Source organism: Ranitomeya imitator, chromosome 5, assembly GCF_032444005.1.
Source record: "Ranitomeya imitator isolate aRanImi1 chromosome 5, aRanImi1.pri, whole genome shotgun sequence".
Lineage (NCBI taxonomy): Eukaryota > Metazoa > Chordata > Amphibia > Anura > Dendrobatidae > Ranitomeya > Ranitomeya imitator.
Genome location: NC_091286.1, coordinates 125,709,913 through 125,731,390, shown reverse-complemented (window position 1 = coordinate 125,731,390; position 21,478 = coordinate 125,709,913). Strand labels below are relative to the sequence as shown.

General features: G+C 34.3%; 19 non-coding genes across 19 annotated transcripts; all 19 read right to left on the bottom strand.

The window, feature by feature from the left end:
• Positions 1–1,255: 1,255 nt before the first annotated feature.
• On the bottom strand, positions 1,256–1,338 carry TRNAL-UAA (transfer RNA leucine (anticodon UAA)). Its single transcript has one exon. It is a non-coding gene; the product is annotated as a tRNA-Leu (tRNA).
• Positions 1,339–2,343: 1,005 nt separating this feature from the next.
• On the bottom strand, positions 2,344–2,426 carry TRNAL-UAA (transfer RNA leucine (anticodon UAA)). The gene has a single exon. It is a non-coding gene; the product is annotated as a tRNA-Leu (tRNA).
• A 1,006-nt stretch (positions 2,427–3,432) lies between these two features.
• Positions 3,433–3,515, bottom strand: TRNAL-UAA (transfer RNA leucine (anticodon UAA)). The gene has a single exon. It is a non-coding gene; the product is annotated as a tRNA-Leu (tRNA).
• Positions 3,516–4,519: 1,004 nt separating this feature from the next.
• TRNAL-UAA (transfer RNA leucine (anticodon UAA)) lies at positions 4,520–4,602 on the bottom strand. Its single transcript has one exon. It is a non-coding gene; the product is annotated as a tRNA-Leu (tRNA).
• A 1,005-nt stretch (positions 4,603–5,607) lies between these two features.
• TRNAL-UAA (transfer RNA leucine (anticodon UAA)) lies at positions 5,608–5,690 on the bottom strand. Its single transcript has one exon. It is a non-coding gene; the product is annotated as a tRNA-Leu (tRNA).
• A 1,004-nt stretch (positions 5,691–6,694) lies between these two features.
• On the bottom strand, positions 6,695–6,777 carry TRNAL-UAA (transfer RNA leucine (anticodon UAA)). Its single transcript has one exon. It is a non-coding gene; the product is annotated as a tRNA-Leu (tRNA).
• A 1,004-nt stretch (positions 6,778–7,781) lies between these two features.
• On the bottom strand, positions 7,782–7,864 carry TRNAL-UAA (transfer RNA leucine (anticodon UAA)). The gene has a single exon. It is a non-coding gene; the product is annotated as a tRNA-Leu (tRNA).
• Positions 7,865–8,855: 991 nt separating this feature from the next.
• TRNAL-UAA (transfer RNA leucine (anticodon UAA)) lies at positions 8,856–8,938 on the bottom strand. Its single transcript has one exon. It is a non-coding gene; the product is annotated as a tRNA-Leu (tRNA).
• A 1,005-nt stretch (positions 8,939–9,943) lies between these two features.
• Positions 9,944–10,026, bottom strand: TRNAL-UAA (transfer RNA leucine (anticodon UAA)). The gene has a single exon. It is a non-coding gene; the product is annotated as a tRNA-Leu (tRNA).
• A 1,005-nt stretch (positions 10,027–11,031) lies between these two features.
• Positions 11,032–11,114, bottom strand: TRNAL-UAA (transfer RNA leucine (anticodon UAA)). Its single transcript has one exon. It is a non-coding gene; the product is annotated as a tRNA-Leu (tRNA).
• Positions 11,115–12,118: 1,004 nt separating this feature from the next.
• TRNAL-UAA (transfer RNA leucine (anticodon UAA)) lies at positions 12,119–12,201 on the bottom strand. The gene has a single exon. It is a non-coding gene; the product is annotated as a tRNA-Leu (tRNA).
• A 1,004-nt stretch (positions 12,202–13,205) lies between these two features.
• Positions 13,206–13,288, bottom strand: TRNAL-UAA (transfer RNA leucine (anticodon UAA)). Its single transcript has one exon. It is a non-coding gene; the product is annotated as a tRNA-Leu (tRNA).
• Positions 13,289–14,055: 767 nt separating this feature from the next.
• On the bottom strand, positions 14,056–14,138 carry TRNAL-UAA (transfer RNA leucine (anticodon UAA)). Its single transcript has one exon. It is a non-coding gene; the product is annotated as a tRNA-Leu (tRNA).
• A 1,020-nt stretch (positions 14,139–15,158) lies between these two features.
• Positions 15,159–15,238, bottom strand: TRNAL-UAA (transfer RNA leucine (anticodon UAA)). Its single transcript has one exon. It is a non-coding gene; the product is annotated as a tRNA-Leu (tRNA).
• A 1,005-nt stretch (positions 15,239–16,243) lies between these two features.
• On the bottom strand, positions 16,244–16,326 carry TRNAL-UAA (transfer RNA leucine (anticodon UAA)). The gene has a single exon. It is a non-coding gene; the product is annotated as a tRNA-Leu (tRNA).
• Positions 16,327–17,330: 1,004 nt separating this feature from the next.
• Positions 17,331–17,413, bottom strand: TRNAL-UAA (transfer RNA leucine (anticodon UAA)). The gene has a single exon. It is a non-coding gene; the product is annotated as a tRNA-Leu (tRNA).
• A 1,004-nt stretch (positions 17,414–18,417) lies between these two features.
• TRNAL-UAA (transfer RNA leucine (anticodon UAA)) lies at positions 18,418–18,500 on the bottom strand. Its single transcript has one exon. It is a non-coding gene; the product is annotated as a tRNA-Leu (tRNA).
• Positions 18,501–19,504: 1,004 nt separating this feature from the next.
• TRNAL-UAA (transfer RNA leucine (anticodon UAA)) lies at positions 19,505–19,587 on the bottom strand. Its single transcript has one exon. It is a non-coding gene; the product is annotated as a tRNA-Leu (tRNA).
• A 1,004-nt stretch (positions 19,588–20,591) lies between these two features.
• On the bottom strand, positions 20,592–20,674 carry TRNAL-UAA (transfer RNA leucine (anticodon UAA)). The gene has a single exon. It is a non-coding gene; the product is annotated as a tRNA-Leu (tRNA).
• Positions 20,675–21,478: the final 804 nt, after the last annotated feature.

Below are 21,478 nucleotides of genomic sequence, written 5' to 3'. Positions count from 1 at the left end.
ACTTACTGTAATATCGTGCTCTAATGTACTAGAAATTCATCTCATAATGGAAAAAATAAACATTAAAGGGCGATACTCAGGGGTTCTGAAAGGTTAATACTGCACTATCTGCCAACAAGAACATTTCTTTTGCAGAAACATTACTCCTTTTTCAGAAATCTCGTAGAATTTCAAGTGTAAAACTCATACCCACGAGAATACATATCCATTGGATCTTAAGTCCAACGCCTTAACCACTCGGCCATCCTGGTGAATGCACATAAAGTTTTGGATTTCGTAGGCAGCTAGTGTTTATTGAAAGTGAACTCTCTTACGAAGTTTGCACTAACAAATTTTTTTTAAGACACTTATCAAGAGCCGGACACAGATTTTTAGTGGGAACCTTCCTGTTGACTGTAAATTTCATCCAGAAAAAAATATTTTTCCACTATATGTAGATTTTCATTTTTCATTACATGTTTAGTGTGGTGACCAAGAGTGAATATTGGAATAAAATGCCATCGAGATTTGTCAACAACACTAAGCACAAAGTTTTAGTTTCTTTAAACACTTTAACTTCTCCAAAAAAGCTCATAGTTGTCAAATTCATCACTTTACCATAGGCCAGATTTTCTCCCACATATATTACATTTCATGACATCCTACGTACACTGGCCATCTTTTTTTCTGGATTACCCCCCTCTAGTAGATAATGTTTTTTGTGAATGGATTGCGCTATATTTCTATATTTCTCATATTATTTTAACTTCAAATGTTTCTTTGGGACTGTAGTTTGAATATTTACCTCAGATATTCAAATTTGTCTTATTCCTCACATTTTCCTCAATATTTAAGTTTGGAACCTACTGTAATATCATGCTCTAATGTACTAGAGATTCATCTCATAATGGAAAAAATAAACATAAAAGGGCCATAGTCAGGTATATTGAAGTGTTAATACTGTTCTATCGGGCAACAAGAACTTTTCTTTTGCTCAAACATTACTCCATTTTCAGAAACCTTGTAGAATTTGAAGTATAAAAATCATACCAGGAGTGGGGTTCGAACCTCCTCAATTTTTAAGTTTGGAACTTACTGTAATATCATGCTCTAATGTACTAGAAATTCATCTCATAATGGAAAAAATAAACATTAAAGGGCGATACTCAGGGGTTCTGAAAGATTAATACTGCACTATCTGCCAATAAGAACATTTCTTTTGCAGAAAAATTACTCCTTTTTCAGAAATCTCGTAGAATTTCAAGTGTAAAACTCATACCAGGAGTGGGGTTCGAACCCACGAGGATACATATCCATTGGATCTTAAGTCCAACGCCTTAACCACTTGGCCATCCTAGTAAATGCACATGAAGTTTTAGATTTCGTAGGCAGCTAGTGTTTATTGAAAGTGAACTCTCTTACGAAGTTTGCACTAACAAATTTTTTTTAAGACACTTATCAAGAGCAGGACACAGATATTTACTGGGAACCTTCCTGTTGACTGTAAATTTCATCCAGAAAAAAAATATTTTTCCACTATATGTAGATTTTCATTTTTCATTACATGTTTAGTGTGGTGACCAAGAGTGAATATTGGAATAAAATGCCATCGAGATTTGTCAACAACACTAAGCACAAAGTTTTAGTTTCTTTAAACACTTTAACTTCTCCAAAAAAGCTTATTGTTGTCAAATTCATCACTTTACCATAGGCCAGATTTTCTCCCGCATATTTTACATTTCATGACATCCTACGTACACTGGCCATCCTTTTTTCTGGATTACCCCCCTCTAGTAGATAATGTTTTTTGTGAATGGATTGCGCTATATTTCTATATTTCTCATATTATTTTAACTTCAAATGTTTCTTTTGGACTGTAGTTTGAATATTTACCTCAGATATTCAAATTTGTCTTATTCCTCACATTTTCCTCAATATTTAAGTTTGGAACCTACTGTAATATCATGCTCTAATGTACTAGAGATTCATCTCATAATGGAAAAAATAAACATAAAAGGGCCATAGTCAGGTATATTGAAGTGTTAATACTGTTCTATCGGGCAACAAGAACTTTTCTTTTGCTCAAACATTACTCCATTTTCAGAAACCTTGTAGAGTTTGAAGTATAAAAATAATACCAGGAGTGGGGTTCGAACCCCCTCAATTTTTAAGGTTGGAACTTACTGTAATATCATGCTCTAATGTACTAGAAATTCATCTCATAATGGAAAAAATAAGCATGAAAGGGCGATACTCAGGGGTTCTGAAAGGTTAATACTGCACTATCTGCCAACACGAACATTTCTTTTGCTGAAACATTACTCCTTTTTCAGAAATCTCGTAGAATTTCAAGTGTAAAACTCATACCAGGAGTGAGGTTCGAACCCACGAGGATACATATCCATTGGATCTTAAGTCCAACGCCTTAACCACTCGGCCATCCTGGTGAATGAACATGAAGTTTTGGATTTCGTAGGCAGCTAGTGTTTATTGAAAGTGAACTCTCTTACGAAGTTTGCACTAACAAATTTTTTTTAAGACACTTATCAAGAGCCGGACACACATTTTTAGTGGGAACCTTCCTGTTGACTGTAAATTTCATCCAGAAAAAAATATTTTTCCACTATATGTAGATTTTCATTTTTCATTACATGTTTAGTGTGGTGACCAAGAGTGAATATTGGAATAAAATGCCATCGAGATTTGTCAACAACACTAAGCACAAAGTTTTAGTTTCTTTAAACACTTTAACTTCTCCAAAAAAGCTCATAGTTGTCAAATTCATCACTTTACCATAGGCCAGATTTTCTCCCGCATATTTTACATTTCATGACATCCTACGTACACTGGCCATCTTTTTTTTCTGGATTACCCCCCTCTAGTAGATAATGTTTTTTGTGAATGGATTGCGCTATATTTCTATATTTCTCATATTATTTTAACTTCGAATGTTTCTTTGGGACTGTAGTTTGAATATTTACCTCAGATATTCAAATTTGTCTTAATCCTCACATTTTCCTCAATATTTAAGTTTGGAACCTACTGTAATATCATGCTCTAATGTACTAGAGATTCGTCTCATAATGGAAAAAAATAAACATAAAAGGGCCATAGTCAGGTATATTGAAGTGTTAATACTGTTCTATCGGGCAACAAGAACTTTTCTTTTGCTCAAACATTACTCCATTTTCAGAAACCTTGTAGAATTTGAAGTATAAAAATCATACCAGGAGTGGGGTTCGAACCTCCTCAATTTTTAAGTTTGGAACTTACTGTAATATCATGCTCTAATGTACTAGAAATTCATCTCATAATGGAAAAAATAAACATTAAAGGGCGATACTCAGGGGTTCTGAAAGGTTAATACTGCACTATCTGCCAACAAGAACATTTCTTTTGCTGAAACATTACTCCTTTTTCAGAAATCGCTTAGAATTTCAAGTGTAAAACTCATACCAGGAGTGGGGTTCGAACCCACGAGGATACATATCCATTGGATCTTAAGTCCAACGCCTTAACCACTCGGCCATCCTGGTGAATGAACATGAAGTTTTGGATTTCGTAGGCAGCTAGTGTTTATTGAAAGTGAACTCTCTTACGAAGTTTGCACTAACAAATTTTTTTTAAGACACTTATCAAGAGCCGGACACACATTTTTAGTGGGAACCTTCCTGTTGACTGTAAATTTCATCCAGAAAAAAATATTTTTCCACTATATGTAGATTTTCATTTTTCATTACATGTTTAGTATGGTGACCAAGAGTGAATATTGGAATAAAATGCCATCGAGATTTGTCAACAACACTAAGCACAAAGTTTTAGTTTCTTTAAACACTTTAACTTCTCCAAAAAAGCTCATAGTTGTCAAATTCATCACTTTACCATAGGCCAGATTTTCTCCCGCATACTTTACATTTCATGACATCCTGCGTACACTGGCCATCTTTTTTTCTGGATTACCCCCCTCTAGTAGATAATGTTTTTTGTGAATGGATTGCGCTATATTTCTATATTTCTCATATTATTTTAACTTCAAATGTTTCTTTGGGACTGTAGTTTGAATATTTACCTCAGATATTCAAATTTGTCTTAATCCCTACATTTTCCTCAATATTTAAGTTTGGAAACTACTGTAATATCATGCTCTAATGTACTAGAGATTCATCTCATAATGGAAAAAATAAACATAAAAGGGCCATAGTCAGGTATATTGAAGTGTTAATACTGTTCTATCGGGCAACAAGAACTTTTCTTTTGCTCAAACATTACTCCATTTTCAGAAACCTTGTAGAATTTGAAGTATAAAAATCATACCAGGAGTGGGGTTCGAACCTCCTCAATTTTTAAGGTTGGAACTTACTGTAATATCATGCTCTAATGTACTAGAAATTCATCTCATAATGGAAAAAATAAACATTAAAGGGCGATACTCAGGGGTTCTGAAAGGTTAATACTGCACTATCTGCCAACACGAACATTTCTTTTGCTGAAACATTACTCCTTTTTCAGAAATCTCGTAGAATTTCAAGTGTAAAACTCATACCAGGAGTGAGGTTCGAACCCACGAGGATACATATCCATTGGATCTTAAGTCCAACGCCTTAACCACTCGGCCATCCTGGTGAATGAACATGAAGTTTTGGATTTCGTAGGCAGCTAGTGTTTATTGAAAGTGAACTCTCTTACGAAGTTTGCACTAACAAATTTTTTTTAAGACACTTATCAAGAGCCGGACACACATTTTTAGTGGGAACCTTCCTGTTGACTGTAAATTTCATCCAGAAAAAAATATTTTTCCACTATATGTAGATTTTCATTTTTCATTACATGTTTAGTGTGGTGACCAAGAGTGAATATTGGAATAAAATGCCATCGAGATTTGTCAACAACACTAAGCACAAAGTTTTAGTTTCTTTAAACACTTTAACTTCTCCAAAAAAGCTCATAGTTGTCAAATTCATCACTTTACCATAGGCCAGATTTTCTCCCGCATATTTTACATTTCATGACATCCTACGTACACTGGCCATCTTTTTTTCTGGATTACCCCCCTCTAGTAGATAATGTTTTTTGTGAATGGATTGCGCTATATTTCTATATTTCTCATATTATTTTAACTTCGAATGTTTCTTTGGGACTGTAGTTTGAATATTTACCTCAGATATTCAAATTTGTCTTATTCCTCACATTTTCCTCAATATTTAAGTTTGGAACCTACTGTAATATCATGCTCTAATGTACTAGAGATTCGTCTCATAATGGAAAAAAATAAACATAAAAGGGCCATAGTCAGGTATATTGAAGTGTTAATACTGTTCTATCGGGCAACAAGAACTTTTCTTTTGCTCAAACATTACTCCATTTTCAGAAACCTTGTAGAATTTGAAGTATAAAAATCATACCAGGAGTGGGGTTCGAACCTCCTCAATTTTTAAGTTTGGAACTTACTGTAATATCATGCTCTAATGTACTAGAAATTCATCTCATAATGGAAAAAATAAACATTAAAGGGCGATACTCAGGGGTTCTGAAAGGTTAATACTGCACTATCTGCCAACAAGAACATTTCTTTTGCTGAAACATTACTCCTTTTTCAGAAATCGCTTAGAATTTCAAGTGTAAAACTCATACCAGGAGTGGGGTTCGAACCCACGAGGATACATATCCATTGGATCTTAAGTCCAACGCCTTAACCACTCGGCCATCCTGGTGAATGAACATGAAGTTTTGGATTTCGTAGGCAGCTAGTGTTTATTGAAAGTGAACTCTCTTACGAAGTTTGCACTAACAAATTTTTTTTAAGACACTTATCAAGAGCCGGACACACATTTTTAGTGGGAACCTTCCTGTTGACTGTAAATTTCATCCAGAAAAAAATATTTTTCCACTATATGTAGATTTTCATTTTTCATTACATGTTTAGTATGGTGACCAAGAGTGAATATTGGAATAAAATGCCATCGAGATTTGTCAACAACACTAAGCACAAAGTTTTAGTTTCTTTAAACACTTTAACTTCTCCAAAAAAGCTCATAGTTGTCAAATTCATCACTTTACCATAGGCCAGATTTTCTCCCGCATACTTTACATTTCATGACATCCTGCGTACACTGGCCATCTTTTTTTCTGGATTACCCCCCTCTAGTAGATAATGTTTTTTGTGAATGGATTGCGCTATATTTCTATATTTCTCATATTATTTTAACTTCAAATGTTTCTTTGGGACTGTAGTTTGAATATTTACCTCAGATATTCAAATTTGTCTTAATCCCTACATTTTCCTCAATATTTAAGTTTGGAAACTACTGTAATATCATGCTCTAATGTACTAGAGATTCATCTCATAATGGAAAAAATAAACATAAAAGGGCCATAGTCAGGTATATTGAAGTGTTAATACTGTTCTATCGGGCAACAAGAACTTTTCTTTTGCTCAAACATTACTCCATTTTCAGAAACCTTGTAGAATTTGAAGTATAAAAATCATACCAGGAGTGGGGTTCGAACCTCCTCAATTTTTAAGGTTGGAACTTACTGTAATATCATGCTCTAATGTACTAGAAATTCATCTCATAATGGAAAAAATAAACATTAAAGGGCGATACTCAGGGGTTCTGAAAGGTTAATACTGCACTATCTGCCAACAAGAACATTTCTTTTGCTGAAACATTACTCCTTTTTCAGAAATCTCGTAGAATTTCAAGTGTAAAACTCATACCAGGAGTGGGGTTCGAACCCACGAGGATACATATCCATTGGATCTTAAGTCCAACGCCTTAACCACGCGGCCATCCTGGTGAATGAACATGAAGTTTTGGATTTCGTAGGCAGCTAGTGTTTATTGAAAGTGAACTCTCTTACGAAGTTTGCACTAACAAATTTTTTTTAAGACACTTATCAAGAGCCGGACACACATTTTTAGTGGGAACCTTCCTGTTGACTGTAAATTTCATCCAGAAAAAAATATTTTTCCACTATATGTAGATTTTCATTTTTCATTACATGTTTAGTGTGGTGACCAAGAGTGAATATTGGAATAAAATGCCATCGAGATTTGTCAACAACACTAAGCACAAAGTTTTAGTTTCTTTAAACACTTTAACTTCTCCAAAAAAGCTCATAGTTGTCAAATTCATCACTTTACCATAGGCCAGATTTTCTCCCGCATATTTTACATTTCATGACATCCTACGTACACTGGCCATCTTTTTTTCTGGATTACCCCCCTCTAGTAGATAATGTTTTTTGTGAATGGATTGCGCTATATTTCTATATTTCTCATATTATTTTAACTTCGAATGTTTCTTTGGGACTGTAGTTTGAATATTTACCTCAGATATTCAAATTTGTCTTAATCCCTACATTTTCCTCAATATTTAAGTTTGGAAACTACTGTAATATCATGCTCTAATGTACTAGAGATTCATCTCATAATGGAAAAAATAAACATAAAAGGGCCATAGTCAGGTATATTGAAGTGTTAATACTGTTCTATCGGGCAACAAGAACTTTTCTTTTGCTCAAACATTACTCCATTTTCAGAAACCTTGTAGAATTTGAAGTATAAAAATCATACCAGGAGTGGGGTTCGAACCTCCTCAATTTTTAAGGTTGGAACTTACTGTAATATCATGCTCTAATGTACTAGAAATTCATCTCATAATGGAAAAAATAAACATTAAAGGGCGATACTCAGGGGTTCTGAAAGGTTAATACTGCACTATCTGCCAACAAGAACATTTCTTTTGCTGAAACATTACTCCTTTTTCAGAAATCGCTTAGAATTTCAAGTGTAAAACTCATACCAGGAGTGGGGTTCGAACCCACGAGGATACATATCCATTGGATCTTAAGTCCAACGCCTTAACCACTCGGCCATCCTGGTGAATGAACATGAAGTTTTGGATTTCGTAGGCAGCTAGTGTTTATTGAAAGTGAACTCTCTTACGAAGTTTGCACTAACAAATTTTTTTTAAGACACTTATCAAGAGCCGGACACATATTTTTACTGGGAACCTTCCAGTTGACTGTAAATTTCATCCAGAAAAAAATATTTTTCCACTATATGTAGATTTTCATTTTTCATTACATGTTTAGTGTGGTGACCAAGAGTGAATATTGGAATAAAATGCCATCGAGATTTGTCAACAACACTAAGCACAAAGTTTTAGTTTCTTTAAACACTTTAACTTCTCCAAAAAAGCTCACAGTTGTCAAATTAATCACTTTACCATAGGCCAGATTTTCTCCCGCATATTTTACATTTCATGACATCCTAGGTACACTGGCCATCTTTTTTTCTGGATTACCCCCCTCTAGTAGATAATGTTTTTTGTGAATGGATTGCGCTATATTTCTATATTTCTCATATTATTTTTACTTCAAATGTTTCTTTGTTACTGTAGTTTGATTATTTACCTCAGATATTCAAATTTGTCTTAACCCCTACATTTTCCTCAATATTTAAGTTGAAACCTACTGTAATATCATGCTCTAATGTACTAGAGATTCATCTCATAATGGAAAAAATAAACATAAAAGGGCCATAGTCAGGTATATTGAAGGGTTAATACTGTGCTATCGGGCAACAAGAACTTTTCTTTTGCTCAAACATTACTCCATTTTCAGAAACCTTGTAGAATTTGAAGTATAAAAATCATACCAGGAGTGGGGTTCGACCCTCCTCAATTTTTAAGTTTGGAACTTACTGTAATATCATGCTCTAATGTACTAGAAATTCATCTCATAATGGAAAAAAAAAACATTAAAGGGGTTCTGAAAGGTTAATACTGCACTATCTGCTGACGAGAACATTTCTTTTGCTGAAACATTACTCCTTTTTCAGAAATCGCTTAGAATTTCAAGTGTAAAACTCATACCAGGAGTGGGGTTCGGACTCACGAGGACACATATCCATTGGATCTTAAGTCCAACGCCTTAACCACTCGGCCATCCTGGTGAATGCACATGAAGTTTTGGATTTCGTAGGCAGCTAGTGTTTATTGAAAGTGAACTCTCTTACGAAGTTTGCACTAACAAATTTTTTTTAAGACACTTATCAAGAGCCGGACACAGATTTTTACTGGGAACCTTCCTGTTGACTGTAAATTTCATCCAGAAAAAAACATTTTTCCACTATATATAGATTTTCATTTTTCATTACATGTTTAGTGTGGTGACCAAGAGTGAATATTGGAATAAAATGCCATCGAGATTTGTCAACAACACTAAGCACAATGTTTTAGTTTCTTTAAACACTATAACTTCTCCAAAAAAAGCTCATAGTTGTCAAATTCATCACTTTACCATAGGCCAGATTTTCTCCCGCATATTTTACATTTCATGACATCCTGCGTACACTGGCCATCTTTTTTTCTGGATTACCCCCCTCTAGTAGATAATGTTTTTTGTGAATGGATTGCGCTATATTTCTATATTTCTCATATTATTTTAACTTCAAATGTTTCTTTGGGACTGTAGTTTGAATATTTACCTCAGATATTCAAATTTGTCTTAATCCCTACATTTTCCTCAATATTTAAGTTTGGAAACTACTGTAATATCATGCTCTAATGTACTAGAGATTCATCTCATAATGGAAAAAATAAACATAAAAGGGCCATAGTCAGGTATATTGAAGTGTTAATACTGTTCTATCGGGCAACAAGAACTTTTCTTTTGCTCAAACATTACTCCATTTTCAGAAACCTTGTAGAATTTGAAGTATAAAAATAATACCAGGAGTGGGGTTCGAACCCCCTCAATTTTTAAGGTTGGAACTTACTGTAATATCATGCTCTAATGTACTAGAAATTCATCTCATAATGGAAAAAATAAACATTAAAGGGCGATACTCAGGGGTTCTGAAAGGTTAATACTGCACTATCTGCCAACACGAACATTTCTTTTGCTGAAACATTACTCCTTTTTCAGAAATCTCGTAGAATTTCAAGTGTAAAACTCATACCAGGAGTGGGGTTCGAACCCACGAGGATACATATCCATTGGATCTTAAGTCCAACGCCTTAACCACTCGGCCATCCTGGTGAATGAACATGAAGTTCTGGATTTCGTAGGCAGCTAGTGTTTATTGAAAGTGAACTCTCTTACGAAGTTTGCACTAACAAATTTTTTTTAAGACACTTATCAAGAGCCGGACACACATTTTTAGTGGGAACCTTCCTGTTGACTGTAAATTTCATCCAGAAAAAAATATTTTTCCACTATATGTAGATTTTCATTTTTCATTACATGTTTAGTGTGGTGACCAAGAGTGAATATTGGAATAAAATGCCATCGAGATTTGTCAACAACACTAAGCACAAAGTTTTAGTTTCTTTAAACACTTTAACTTCTCCAAAAAAGCTCATAGTTGTCAAATTCATCACTTTACCATAGGCCAGATTTTCTCCCGCATATTTTACATTTCATGACATCCTACGTACACTGGCCATCTTTTTTTCTGGATTACCCCCCTCTAGTAGATAATGTTTTTTGTGAATGGATTGCGCTATATTTCTATATTTCTCATATTATTTTAACTTCGAATGTTTCTTTGGGACTGTAGTTTGAATATTTACCTCAGATATTCAAATTTGTCTTATTCCTCACATTTTCCTCAATATTTAAGTTTGGAACCTACTGTAATATCATGCTCTAATGTACTAGAGATTCGTCTCATAATGGAAAAAAATAAACATAAAAGGGCCATAGTCAGGTATATTGAAGTGTTAATACTGTTCTATCGGGCAACAAGAACTTTTCTTTTGCTCAAACATTACTCCATTTTCAGAAACCTTGTAGAATTTGAAGTATAAAAATCATACCAGGAGTGGGGTTCGAACCTCCTCAATTTTTAAGTTTGGAACTTACTGTAATATCATGCTCTAATGTACTAGAAATTCATCTCATAATGGAAAAAATAAACATTAAAGGGCGATACTCAGGGGTTCTGAAAGGTTAATGCTGCACTATCTGCCAACAAGAACATTTCTTTTGCTGAAACATTACTCCTTTTTCAGAAATCGCTTAGAATTTCAAGTGTAAAACTCATACCAGGAGTGGGGTTCGAACCCACGAGGATACATATCCATTGGATCTTAAGTCCAACGCCTTAACCACTCGGCCATCCTGGTGAATGCACATGAAGTTTTGGATTTCGTAGGCAGCTAGTGTTTATTGAAAGTGAACTCTCTTACGAAGTTTGCACTAACAAATTTTTTTTAAGACACTTATCAAGAGTCGGATACACATTTTTAGTGGGAACCTTCCTGTTGACTGTAAATTTCATCCAGAAAAAAATATTTTTCCACTATATGTAGATTTTCATTTTTCATTACATGTTTAGTGTGGTGACCAAGAGTGAATATTGGAATAAAATGCCATCGAGATTTGTCAACAACACTAAGCACAAAGTTTTAGTTTCTTTAAACACTTTAACTTCTCCAAAAAAGCTCATAGTTGTCAAATTCATCACTTTACCATAGGCCAGATTTTCTCCCGCATACTTTACATTTCATGACATCCTGCGTACACTGGCCATCTTTTTTTCTGGATTACCCCCCTCTAGTAGATAATGTTTTTTGTGAATGGATTGCGCTATATTTCTATATTTCTCATATTATTTTAACTTCAAATGTTTCTTTGGGACTGTAGTTTGAATATTTACCTCAGATATTCAAATTTGTCTTAATCCCTACATTTTCCTCAATATTTAAGTTTGGAAACTACTGTAATATCATGCTCTAATGTACTAGAGATTCATCTCATAATGGAAAAAATAAACATAAAAGGGCCATAGTCAGGTATATTGAAGTGTTAATACTGTTCTATCGGGCAACAAGAACTTTTCTTTTGCTCAAACATTACTCCATTTTCAGAAACCTTGTAGAATTTGAAGTATAAAAATCATACCAGGAGTGGGGTTCGAACCTCCTCAATTTTTAAGGTTGGAACTTACTGTAATATCATGCTCTAATGTACTAGAAATTCATCTCATAATGGAAAAAATAAACATTAAAGGGCGATACTCAGGGGTTCTGAAAGGTTAATACTGCACTATCTGCCAACAAGAACATTTCTTTTGCTGAAACATTACTCCTTTTTCAGAAATCTCGTAGAATTTCAAGTGTAAAACTCATACCAGGAGTGGGGTTCGAACCCACGAGGATACATATCCATTGGATCTTAAGTCCAACGCCTTAACCACTCGGCCATCCTGGTGAATGAACATGAAGTTTTGGATTTCGTAGGCAGCTAGTGTTTATTGAAAGTGAACTCTCTTACGAAGTTTGCACTAACAAATTTTTTTTAAGACACTTATCAAGAGCCGGACACACATTTTTAGTGGGAACCTTCCTGTTGACTGTAAATTTCATCCAGAAAAAAATATTTTTCCACTATATGTAGATTTTCATTTTTCATTACATGTTTAGTGTGGTGACCAAGAGTGAATATTGGAATAAAATGCCATCGAGATTTGTCAACAACACTAAGCACAAAGTTTTAGTTTCTTTAAACACTTTAACTTCTCCAAAAAAGCTCATAGTTGTCAAATTCATCACTTTACCATAGGCCAGATTTTCTCCCGCATATTTTACATTTCATGACATCCTACGTACACTGGCCATCTTTTTTTCTGGATTACCCCCCTCTAGTAGATAATGTTTTTTGTGAATGGATTGCGCTATATTTCTATATTTCTCATATTATTTTAACTTCGAATGTTTCTTTGGGACTGTAGTTTGAATATTTACCTCAGATATTCAAATTTGTCTTAATCCCTACATTTTCCTCAATATTTAAGTTTGGAAACTACTGTAATATCATGCTCTAATGTACTAGAGATTCATCTCATAATGGAAAAAATAAACATAAAAGGGCCATAGTCAGGTATATTGAAGTGTTAATACTGTTCTATCGGGCAACAAGAACTTTTCTTTTGCTCAAACATTACTCCATTTTCAGAAACCTTGTAGAATTTGAAGTATAAAAATCATACCAGGAGTGGGGTTCGAACCTCCTCAATTTTTAAGGTTGGAACTTACTGTAATATCATGCTCTAATGTACTAGAAATTCATCTCATAATGGAAAAAATAAACATTAAAGAGCGATACTCAGGGGTTCTGAAAGGTTAATACTGCACTATCTGCCGACAAGAACATTTCTTTTGCTGAAACATTACTCCTTTTTCAGAAATCTCGTAGAATTTCAAGTGTAAAACTCATACCAGGAGTGGGGTTCGAACCCACGAGGATACATATCCATTGGATCTTAAGTCCAACGCCTTAACCACTTGGCCATCCTGGTGAATGAACATGAAGTTTTGGATTTCGTAGGCAGCTAGTGTTTATTGAAAGTGAACTCTCTTACGAAGTTTGCACTAACAAATTTTTTTTAAGACACTTATCAAGAGCCGGACACACATTTTTAGTGGGAACCTTCCTGTTGACTGTAAATTTCATCCAGAAAAAAATATTTTTCCACTATATGTAGATTTTCATTTTTCATTACATGTTTAGTGTGGTGACCAAGAGTGAATATTGGAATAAAATGCCATCGAGATTTGTCAACAACACTAAGCACAAAGTTTTAGTTTCTTTAAACACTTTAACTTCTCCAAAAAAGCTCATAGTTGTCAAATTCATCACTTTACCATAGGCCAGATTTTCTCCCGCATATTTTACATTTCATGACATCCTACGTACACTGGCCATCTTTTTTTCTGGATTACCCCCCTCTAGTAGATAATGTTTTTTGTGAATGGATTGCGCTATATTTCTATATTTCTCATATTATTTTAACTTCGAATGTTTCTTTGGGACTGTAGTTTGAATATTTACCTCAGATATTCAAATTTGTCTTATTCCTCACATTTTCCTCAATATTTAAGTTTGGAACCTACTGTAATATCATGCTCTAATGTACTAGAGATTCGTCTCATAATGGAAAAAAATAAACATAAAAGGGCCATAGTCAGGTATATTGAAGTGTTAATACTGTTCTATCGGGCAACAAGAACTTTTCTTTTGCTCAAACATTACTCCTTTTTCAGAAATCTCGTAGAATTTCAAGTGTAAAAGGAGTGGGGTTCGAACCCACGAGGATACATATCCATTGGATCTTAAGTCCAACGCCTTAACCACTCGGCCATCCTGGTGAATGCACATGAAGTTTTGGATTTCGTAGGCAGCTAGTGTTTATTGAAAGTGAACTCTCTTACGAAGTTTGCACTAACAAATTTTTTTTAAGACACTTATCAAGAGCCGGACACATATTTTTAGTGGGAACCTTCCTGTTGACTGTAAATTTCATCCAGAAAAAAATATTTTTCCACTATATGTAGATTTTCATTTTTCATTACATGTTTAGTGTGGTGACCAAGAGTGAATATTGGAATAAAATGCCATCGAGATTTGTCAACAACACTAAGCACAAAGTTTTAGTTTCTTTAAACACTTTAACTTCTCCAAAAAAGCTCATAGTTTTCAAATTCATCACTTTACCATAGGCCAGATTTTCTCCCGCATATTTGACATTTCATGACATCCTACGTACACTGGCCATCTTTTTTTCTAGATTACCCCCCTCTAGTAGATAATGTTTTTTGTGAATGGATTGCGCTATATTTCTATATTTCTCATATTATTTTAACTTCAAATGTTTCTTTGGGACTGTAGTTTGAATATTTACCTCAGATATTCAAATTTGTCTTATTCCTCACATTTTCCTCAATATTTAAGTTTGGAACCTACTGTAATATCATGCTCTAATGTACTAGAGATTCATCTCATAATGGAAAAAATAAACATAAAAGGGCCATAGTCAGGTATATTGAAGTGTTAATACTGTTCTATCGGGCAACAAGAACTTTTCTTTTGCTCAAACATTACTCCATTTTCAGAAACCTTGTAGAATTTGAAGTATAAAAATAATACCAGGAGTGGGGTTCGAACCCCCTCAATTTTTAAGGTTGGAACTTACTGTAATATCATGCTCTAATGTACTAGAAATTCATCTCATAATGGAAAAAATAAACATTAAAGGGCGATACTCAGGGGTTCTGAAAGGTTAATACTGCACTATCTGCCAACACGAACATTTCTTTTGCTGAAACATTACTCCTTTTTCAGAAATCTCGTAGAATTTCAAGTGTAAAACTCATACCAGTTTACCCACATACCAGTGGGGTTCGAACCCACGAGGATACATATCCATTGGATCTTAAGTCCAACGCCTTAACCACTCGGCCATCCTGGTGAATGAACATGAAGTTCTGGATTTCGTAGGCAGCTAGTGTTTATTGAAAGTGAACTCTCTTACGAAGTTTGCACTAACAAATTTTTTTTAAGACACTTATCAAGAGCCGGACACACATTTTTAGTGGGAACCTTCCTGTTGACTGTAAATTTCATCCAGAAAAAAATATTTTTCCACTATATGTAGATTTTCATTTTTCATTACATGTTTAGTGTGGTGACCAAGAGTGAATATTGGAATAAAATGCCATCGAGATTTGTCAACAACACTAAGCACAAAGTTTTAGTTTCTTTAAACACTTTAACTTCTCCAAAAAAGCTCATAGTTGTCAAATTCATCACTTTACCATAGGCCAGATTTTCTCCCGCATATTTTACATTTCATGACATCCTACGTACACTGGCCATCTTTTTTTCTGGATTACCCCCCTTTAGTAGATAATGTTTTTTGTGAATGGATTGCGCTATATTTCTATATTTCTCATATTATTTTAACTTCGAATGTTTCTTTGGGACTGTAGTTTGAATATTTACCTCAGATATTCAAATTTGTCTTATTCCTCACATTTTCCTCAATATTTAAGTTTGGAACCTACTGTAATATCATGCTCTAATGTACTAGAGATTCGTCTCATAATGGAAAAAAATAAACATAAAAGGGCCATAGTCAGGTATATTGAAGTGTTAATACTGTTCTATCGGGCAACAAGAACTTTTCTTTTGCTCAAACATTACTCCATTTTCAGAAACCTTGTAGAATTTGAAGTATAAAAATCATACCAGGAGTGGGGTTCGAACCTCCTCAATTTTTAAGTTTGGAACTTACTGTAATATCATGCTCTAATGTACTAGAAATTCATCTCATAATGGAAAAAATAAACATTAAAGGGCGATACTCAGGGGTTCTGAAAGGTTAATACTGCACTATCTGCCAACAAGAACATTTCTTTTGCTGAAACATTACTCCTTTTTCAGAAATCGCTTAGAATTTCAAGTGTAAAACTCATACCAGGAGTGGGGTTCGAACCCACGAGGATACATATCCATTGGATCTTAAGTCCAACGCCTTAACCACTCGGCCATCCTGGTGAATGCACATGAAGTTTTGGATTTCGTAGGCAGCTAGTGTTTATTGAAAGTGAACTCTCTTACGAAGTTTGCACTAACAAATTTTTTTTAAGACACTTATCAAGAGCCGGACACACATTTTTAGTGGGAACCTTCCTGTTGACTGTAAATTTCATCCAGAAAAAAATATTTTTCCACTATATGTAGATTTTCATTTTTCATTACATGTTTAGTGTGGTGACCAAGAGTGAATATTGGAATAAAATGCCATCGAGATTTGTCAACAACACTAAGCACAAAGTTTTAGTTTCTTTAAACACTTTAACTTCTCCAAAAAAGCTCATAGTTGTCAAATTCATCACTTTACCATAGGCCAGATTTTCTCCCGCATACTTTACATTTCATGACATCCTGCGTACACTGGCCATCTTTTTTTCTGGATTACCCCCCTCTAGTAGATAATGTTTTTTGTGAATGGATTGCGCTATATTTCTATATTTCTCATATTATTTTAACTTCAAATGTTTCTTTGGGACTGAAGTTTGAATATTTACCTCAGATATTCAAATTTGTCTTAATCCCTACATTTTCCTCAATATTTAAGTTTGGAAACTACTGTAATATCATGCTCTAATGTACTAGAGATTCATCTCATAATGGAAAAAATAAACATAAAAGGGCCATAGTCAGGTATATTGAAGTGTTAATACTGTTCTATCGGGCAACAAGAACTTTTCTTTTGCTCAAATATTACTCCATTTTCAGAAACCTTGTAGAATTTGAAGTATAAAAATCATACCAGGAGTGGGGTTCGAACCTCCTCAATTTTTAAGGTTGGAACTTACTGTAATATCATGCTCTAATGTACTAGAAATTCATCTCATAATGGAAAAAATAAACATTAAAGGGCGATACTCAGGGGTTCTGAAAGGTTAACACTGCACTATCTGCCAACAAGAACATTTCTTTTGCTGAAACATTACTCCTTTTTCAGAAATCTCGTAGAATTTCAAGTGTAAAACTCATACCAGGAGTGGGGTTCGAACCCACGAGGATACATATCCATTGGATCTTAAGTCCAACGCCTTAACCACTCGGCCATCCTGGTGAATGAACATGAAGTTTTGGATTTCGTAGGCAGCTAGTGTTTATTGAAAGTGAACTCTCTTACGAAGTTTGCACTAACAAATTTTTTTTAAGACACTTATCAAGAGCCGGACACACATTTTTAGTGGGAACCTTCCTGTTGACTGTAAATTTCATCCAGAAAAAAATATTTTTCCACTATATGTAGATTTTCATTTTTCATTACATGTTTAGTGTGGTGACCAAGAGTGAATATTGGAATAAAATGCCATCGAGATTTGTCAACAACACTAAGCACAAAGTTTTAGTTTCTTTAAACACTTTAACTTCTCCAAAAAAGCTCATAGTTGTCAAATTCATCACTTTACCATAGGCCAGATTTTCTCCCGCATATTTTACATTTCATGACATCCTACGTACACTGGCCATCTTTTTTTCTGGATTACCCCCCTCTAGTAGATAATGTTTTTTGTGAATGGATTGCGCTATATTTCTATATTTCTCATATTATTTTAACTTCGAATGTTTCTTTGGGACTGTAGTTTGAATATTTACCTCAGATATTCAAATTTGTCTTAATCCCTACATTTTCCTCAATATTTAAGTTTGGAAACTACTGTAATATCATGCTCTAATGTACTAGAGATTCATCTCATAATGGAAAAAATAAACATAAAAGGGCCATAGTCAGGTATATTGAAGTGTTAATACTGTTCTATCGGGCAACAAGAACTTTTCTTTTGCTCAAACATTACTCCATTTTCAGAAACCTTGTAGAATTTGAAGTATAAAAATCATACCAGGAGTGGGGTTCGAACCTCCTCAATTTTTAAGTTTGGAACTTACTGTAATATCATGCTCTAATGTACTAGAAATTCATCTCATAATGGAAAAAATAAACATTAAAGGGCGATACTCAGGGGTTCTGAAAGGTTAATACTGCACTATCTGCCAACAAGAACATTTCTTTTGCTGAAACATTACTCCTTTTTCAGAAATCGCTTAGAATTTCAAGTGTAAAACTCATACCAGGAGTGGGGTTCGAACCCACGAGGATACATATCCATTGGATCTTAAGTCCAACGCCTTAACCACTCGGCCATCCTGGTGAATGCACATGAAGTTTTGGATTTCGTAGGCAGCTAGTGTTTATTGAAAGTGAACTCTCTTACGAAGTTTGCACTAACAAATTTTTTTTAAGACACTTATCAAGAGCCGGACACACATTTTTAGTGGGAACCTTCCTGTTGACTGTAAATTTCATCCAGAAAAAAATATTTTTCCACTATATGTAGATTTTCATTTTTCATTACATGTTTAGTGTGGTGACCAAGAGTGAATATTGGAATAAAATGCCATCGAGATTTGTCAACAACACTAAGCACAAAGTTTTAGTTTCTTTAAACACTTTAACTTCTCCAAAAAAGCTCATAGTTGTCAAATTCATCACTTTACCATAGGCCAGATTTTCTCCCGCATACTTTACATTTCATGACATCCTGCGTACACTGGCCATCTTTTTTTCTGGATTACCCCCCTCTAGTAGATAATGTTTTTTGTGAATGGATTGCGCTATATTTCTATATTTCTCATATTATTTTAACTTCAAATGTTTCTTTGGGACTGAAGTTTGAATATTTACCTCAGATATTCAAATTTGTCTTAATCCCTACATTTTCCTCAATATTTAAGTTTGGAAACTACTGTAATATCATGCTCTAATGTACTAGAGATTCATCTCATAATGGAAAAAATAAACATAAAAGGGCCATAGTCAGGTATATTGAAGTGTTAATACTGTTCTATCGGGCAACAAGAACTTTTCTTTTGCTCAAATATTACTCCATTTTCAGAAACCTTGTAGAATTTGAAGTATAAAAATCATACCAGGAGTGGGGTTCGAACCTCCTCAATTTTTAAGGTTGGAACTTACTGTAATATCATGCTCTAATGTACTAGAAATTCATCTCATAATGGAAAAAATAAACATTAAAGGGCGATACTCAGGGGTTCTGAAAGGTTAATACTGCACTATCTGCCAACAAGAACATTTCTTTTGCTGAAACATTACTCCTTTTTCAGAAATCTCGTAGAATTTCAAGTGTAAAACTCATACCAGGAGTGGGGTTCGAACCCACGAGGATACATATCCATTGGATCTTAAGTCCAACGCCTTAACCACTCGGCCATCCTGGTGAATGAACATGAAGTTTTGGATTTCGTAGGCAGCTAGTGTTTATTGAAAGTGAACTCTCTTACGAAGTTTGCACTAACAAATTTTTTTTAAGACACTTATCAAGAGCCGGACACACATTTTTAGTGGGAACCTTCCTGTTGACTGTAAATTTCATCCAGAAAAAAATATTTTTCCACTATATGTAGATTTTCATTTTTCATTACATGTTTAGTGTGGTGACCAAGAGTGAATATTGGAATAAAATGCCATCGAGATTTGTCAACAACACTAAGCACAAAGTTTTAGTTTCTTTAAACACTTTAACTTCTCCAAAAAAGCTCATAGTTGTCAAATTCATCACTTTACCATAGGCCAGATTTTCTCCCGCATATTTTACATTTCATGACATCCTACGTACACTGGCCATCTTTTTTTCTGGATTACCCCCCTCTAGTAGATAATGTTTTTTGTGAATGGATTGCGCTATATTTCTATATTTCTCATATTATTTTAACTTCGAATGTTTCTTTGGGACTGTAGTTTGAATATTTACCTCAGATATTCAAATTTGTCTTAATCCCTACATTTTCCTCAATATTTAAGTTTGGAAACTACTGTAATATCATGCTCTAATGTACTAGAGATTCATCTCATAATGGAAAAAATAAACATAAAAGGGCCATAGTCAGGTATATTGAAGTGTTAATACTGTTCTATCGGGCAACAAGAACTTTTCTTTTGCTCAAACATTACTCCATTTTCAGAAACCTTGTAGAATTTGAAGTATAAAAATCATACCAGGAGTGGGGTTCGAACCTCCTCAATTTTTAAGTTTGGAACTTACTTTAATATCATGCTCTAATGTCCTAGAAATTAATCTCATAATGGAAAAAATAAACATTAAAGGGCGATACTCAGGGGTTCTGAAAGGTTAATACTGCACTATCTGCCAACAAGAACATTTCTTTTGCAGAAACATTACTCCTTTTTCAGAAATCTCGTAGAATTTCAAGTGTAAAACTCATACCAGGAGTGGGGTTCGAACCCACGAGAATACATATCCATTGGATCTTAAGTCCAACGCCTTAACCACTCGGCCATCCTGGTGAATGCACATGAAGTTTTGGATTTCGTAGGCAGCTAGTGTTTATTGAAAGTGAACTCTCTTACGAAGTTTGCACTAACAAATTTTTTTTAAGACACTTATCAAGAGCCGGACACAGATTTTTACTGGGAAGCTTCCTGTTGACTGTAAATTTCATCCAGAAAAAAATATTTTTCCACTATATGTAGATTTTCATTTTTCATTACATGTTTAGTGTGGTGACCAAGAGTGAATATTGGAATAAAATGCCATTGAGATTTGTCAACAACACTAAGCACAAAGTTTTAGTTTCTTTAAACACTTTAACTTCTCCAAAAAAGCTCATAGTTGTCAAATTCAGCACTTTACCATAGGCCAGATATTCTCCCACATATTTTACATTTCATGACATCCTATGTACACTGGCCATCTTTTTTTCTGGATTACCCCCCTCTAGTAGATAATGTTTTTTGTGAATGGATTGCGCTATATTTCTATATTTCTCATATTATTTTAACTTTAAATGTTTCTTTGGGACTGTAGTTTGAATATTTACCTCAGATATTCAAATTTGTCTTATTCCTCACATTTTCCTCAATATTTAAGTTTGGAACCTACTGTAATATCATGCTCTAATGTACTAGAGATTCATCTCATAATGGAAAAAATAAACATAAAAGGGCCATAGTCAGGTATATTGAAGTGTTAATACTGTTCTATCGGGCAACAAGAACTTTTCTTTTGCTCAAACATTACTCCATTTTCAGAAACCTTGTAGAATTTGAAGTATAAAAATCATACCAGGAGTGGGGTTCGAACCTCCTCAA